Raw genomic sequence first — 4,819 nt, forward strand, 5'->3', positions numbered from 1 at the left:
GGTTGCGATAATCAGGCCATTGCCAGCTATGGCTGCCAAGAACAAGGCAAAGAAGAGGCAGAAGAGAATGTCCTGGATCCAGGGGTCATCAATGAAGTTTTGCAGGATGAACATGGTTATAGCTGACTGGTTCCCGGGAGCCATGGGAAACACCTCTAGTCTCAGGATGGGAATTTCTCAAAAAGCCTTTTAAAGCTCAAGAAACGATCAATTCTGTGTAATGAGGAACCTGTTCTAGTAAGAAAAAAAATGGCCTAGTTTTATTCTCATGGCTCACAGGCTAACAAAAATAACTGGTCAAAGACATACATTACACAGACTCAGTCTGGGAACATGGGTGGACCCTGAAGGAGGGATTCTGAGAAAATTGCTTCATACATGCTGCAGCTCATCCATCAATGTGGGAGAGACTGCCATACTTGTGTAAGCCAACCAGGACATAGTTACTGGAGAGTGCTGTGTGGTTGTAAGGAAGACACAAGGAATTATGAAAAAGCTGGGGAAGGGTGAAAGGTCAGTGAGAAGGGTTTACACTGATGCTGGCTGCTTGTCCCAGAGTGTGGAGGAATAACAGAGAGACTTTAACAGAATGTCTCTCTGGAGAGAGAACCAAGTGTGGTCTTTGTGACAACATGGCTTCTCATCCAGATGACAGCAATGAACCCAGAACTTCCTATCTTGGAACTCTATTCCACTAGCACATGAAGTTAGAGGATAACATTCAACAATCATACCCAATATGTGGAGAATATGTAGGTATGCTATGAGTCCTAGGATGTCTCTCAACCCCTTGAGCTATAGGAACTCAGCTAGTCCCAAACCTAGCTCCTGCAAGATTTCCCAGAGAGCCACCTAAGCAAATCAAATAATCCCTGTAGGACTTCACATTGCCTGACACAGTCCATTATGTATCTGAAATACACAGACCCCAAATGCTAAGAAAGCAGCCTTCTGTTGATAGGAGAGAGAGCTGTGGGCACCGAGATTGAGGTCATGGATTATGTATGTACTGGGCTCTTGTCATTTCTCACTACCAGACTCTTTTCAGTTAGGGTGTAGAGAAGGATATGTTCTTGAGCATTGAGTTAAAAGTCAGATTGTACGGGCAGGCTGACAGTGATAGGTGACAGAACTTTTCATTGTGGCCTGTCAAATGGAGAGTAGGATATGATCAGACTGCTCTCATTCAGCTATCAAATCTAGCTTGAAATGACATTTCAGGTTTCAGAGTAAAGCATTTCACATATTTCCAGAGTAAAATGTTCTAAAACTGAAAATAGTCCAGGACATTCATTTACTGAAGCTCCCAACACACTGTGCACCAGATGTGCTCTAGAAAGGTGTGCAGGGAGAGGCATGTGGATGACTATGTTGTGCTGGCTCTGTTCCCACCTTTCTTCCAGCAAACCAAGCTCAATGTAATGATGGCATAGCCTGGGCTGGCAGTCCTAGGAAACATCTCCTGGGGTCAAACTTCATTCTTTGTTTCCAAAGGGCCTCAGAACACACTGCACACAACCAGTAGCCCTTCCATTTGATAAAGAGTTCTACTAGTCACTGGGAAGTGTCTAGGGTAAGCATATGGTGTCCCTAAACACCCATAATAACAGACCCCATTGCCTGATTTAGCAGACAAAATACAGGAAGCTGAGATAAACAGAAGCACACTTAAAAACAAAACAAAAACAAAAACAAAAAAACTTGTCTCAAATCCTGCCTTGGAAATTCTGACTCTAAATATTATTTGTTGCTGATCTAAAATGCAGATTGATCTCAACTTCCATATTTTTTTCTGGCCACTGAAGTCTACCCAAGTTCATACATCCCTCTCCTTATGCATCGAAGAGTCCAGCAGCAATTGAGGATGATTCTGTGCTCATATTCACATATCTGAGAGATGAATCACCATGTCAAACGACATGAGAATATGCCCCCTGCATATTCACTTACCTCTAATAGTGACCTTGCAGAGAGAGGGGTCTGGAGCAACTTGCTGTCTGTGCTGTCTAGACAGCCTGAGAAGTTAAGAAGAGTGAAGTCTAAGGCCATGCTACATCCTGGGGAAAGTGATGTGACCTTAGTAGGCTGCCCCCTTTAGGATGAAGGTGAAATGTTCATGGTAACAGATGCCCCAGAGAGTCAAAGGAGCTGGGTGAAGGAACTAGTGCTGGGTTTTACTCCAAACAAATCACTTATCAGCTCTTACTACCTGTTACAAGGATTGAACCTTACTTTCTCTAAAATCACAGCTAGCACATTTCTATCATGTCTTTGTGTAGTTGTGAGCAAGACACATGAAATCTGCCTAAGAGAGTGTCTCCACTTCCTAAAGTCTGGAAAAGGTACACGAGTGTGAAACCTACCTGTATGTCCATAGGCATGTGGCGGTGCTCCAGAAAAGTATGTGGAAACCTGAGATGACAGGAGGAAAAGAGGAAGAGAGAGAAGAGAGAGGGGAGAGAGAGACTTTAAACGTACTACTACACATTTCTTTATCCCTTATCTCACTTCTCTGAGATCATTCTTGGACCTGTTGATTTTCCTCTCTGGCTATCAGAAACATCTATAGAAACACACGTATACTCTTCTGATATTGGAGATGTTGTAGGTTGTAAAACACCTCAGACTCTATAAACTTATCTTTTGATTGAGCAGCTAAAAGTAAAGAAGAGACAGCCAACTTGAGCAGCAATACACATTAAGGGTTTTTGAAACTAAGGATCTTTTACAGTTGAGTCCCCAGGACTTTGACATAGGATTGGTGACTCCTGCCTAGAGACACCCTGGACCCTACAAAGAGGAGCAGCTAGGTCATGTCCTCACCATACCATTTGGGCTGCAGGGATGCCTTGGTCCTGAGGAATACAGAGGTGTCTGTTTGCTTCAGGTACTCCTGGCTTAAGTCTAAATAGCTTTGGCTGTATGATGTAACCCAAGGCAGCCATGGCCCCATGAGATGCCCCCCTAGGGCTTCGGTCAGGATGGCCTTGCAACTATTTGTCAAGTGGAAAGTGAAGTTGGAGAGGGCCCTGACCCCAAGGGCAGATGGGAAGGGCACTGCTCCTGCCTGCTGTGGCAGGAACTCAGCTGCTTTCCCAGCTGGAGCTCACTTCTCACTCAAGTCACTGTTGAAAACATAGCAGGGGAGGGCGCAGGGGCAGGTGTTTACTGGCTAACTTCTCCAGAAAAGGATCTCAGGTTTCTCCAGTGCCATGGTCTATCAATGTCTGCATTTGAGGCTGTGATGACAAAGTTTGTGTGGGAAGGGGACCCCCTGACCTTGGCAGACAGGGTTTAGTCACACTGTGAGCTGGAGGAGGCAGGAGTCCAAGATCCCAGGCTGTTCTGTTGCATGTCTCAGCATGTCAGTGCTCTGGGGTGTTGCATACTCATCCAACTGGTGCTATGAAAAACTAAAAAAGGTGTTGGCCATGTGCCCACAAATGGACTCACTTCTCCAGCGCATCATTTTCACACTTGCTTCCCAAACAAAGAGTGAGACTGAATGCTTTGCTTGATGTTTGTAACTATTGTATCAATTTTGAAGAAGAGGACTTTATAAGTTACTCTTTCTCTGAGATGAATGCTTTTGAAATCATCACAGCCAATGAACCAGATTCTTACCTTCACCTAATGTCTGTGCCACCCTCCAAGCAGAACCATTGTTCATTGAAACAGTTGGTGAATGACTTCATGGATAGACCATCTTAATACACACCATTTCTTAAATGAATATATTGGTGTTCAGTGGGCTGAGAATGAAGACAATCACTCAAGTCAAATAGCTTTGACCATAGCAGGAAACCTGTATGCAAAAATTATGCCTACAATTCATTCCTTGGCACAGCATAACTGTCAACCCTTAGCCTAGCTACTAGGGAGGTAAAATTCTTTGGTGATGTGAGGGTCATTGAAGTACAGCCTTATTACAATGAACTCAATGTCTAAAAATTGTTCTTATTTGGGGCTTGTACCACATTAAGAGCCAATATTTTAAGCTCTACTAAAAACAAAACAAACAACAAACAAAAAGACTTTACTTATGCTCATTTTAAAAAATAGTAGTGATATATTATTTTGAATTATATAGTTAATATGTTTGGAGTTATTTAAAATTTAGATTGAGAAAAACATATGTATTTTCAGTATTGTTGTAGACAAGTATCTATATATGACTGTTAAATTAATTGATGTTTTATATCAAACAACTTTTATAATACCAATTTTTATTATTATAATATTTTATAAATTTTAAAGAATATGACAAAAAAGATATTGTAGGTATTGAAGAGAAACAAGAATGTGATTTAATTCTAAAAAAAAAGAATTCTCTGTTTAGCTCTGTGTCGCATTTGTTTAAATTGGGTTATTTTGGTGTCTAGCTTCTTAAATATAACATTTTTTTATATATTCTAGATAATAGTCCTCTGTCAGATGCAGGATTGCTGAAGATCGTTTCCCAATCTTTAGGGTGCTGTTTTGTCCTGTTGGCAATATCCTCTGACTTAGAGAAGATTTTCAGTTTCGTAAGGTCCCGTTTATTTATTTTTTTTTTATCTTAGATATTTTCTTTATTTACATGCGAATTTCTCCATTCCCAGTTTCTCCTCCAAAAAACAAAGAAACAAACAAAAACAACGAAACCAAACCCCTGTTGCCTTCGCCTTCCCATGCCTGCCACCCCACCCTCTCCCACTTTCTGGCCCTGGCATTCCCCTACACTGTGGCTCAGAACCTTAAAAGGGCCGAGATCCTCTCCTCCTATTGATGATCGACTTTGCAATCCTCTACCATACACATGCTGCCTGAACAATCAGAC

At 41.9% G+C, this 4,819-nt stretch overlaps 1 long non-coding RNA gene across 2 annotated transcripts in view; it reads right to left on the bottom strand.

The window, feature by feature from the left end:
- LOC116103185 overlaps positions 1–4,819 on the bottom strand; it is a 102,463-nt gene that overhangs the window by 24,047 nt on the left and 73,597 nt on the right. The window contains exons 3-4 of one of the 2 annotated variants that reach the window (XR_004123426.1): positions 2,364–2,412; positions 1,951–2,015 (exon numbers count right to left, since the gene is read on the bottom strand). This is a non-coding gene — a long non-coding RNA (uncharacterized LOC116103185). The remainder of the gene's footprint in view (positions 1–1,950; positions 2,016–2,363; positions 2,413–4,819) is intronic. The other variant, XR_004123427.1, reaches the window with a different exon arrangement.

This window comes from Mastomys coucha, unplaced genomic scaffold (genome assembly GCF_008632895.1).
Source record: "Mastomys coucha isolate ucsf_1 unplaced genomic scaffold, UCSF_Mcou_1 pScaffold21, whole genome shotgun sequence".
Lineage (NCBI taxonomy): Eukaryota > Metazoa > Chordata > Mammalia > Rodentia > Muridae > Mastomys > Mastomys coucha.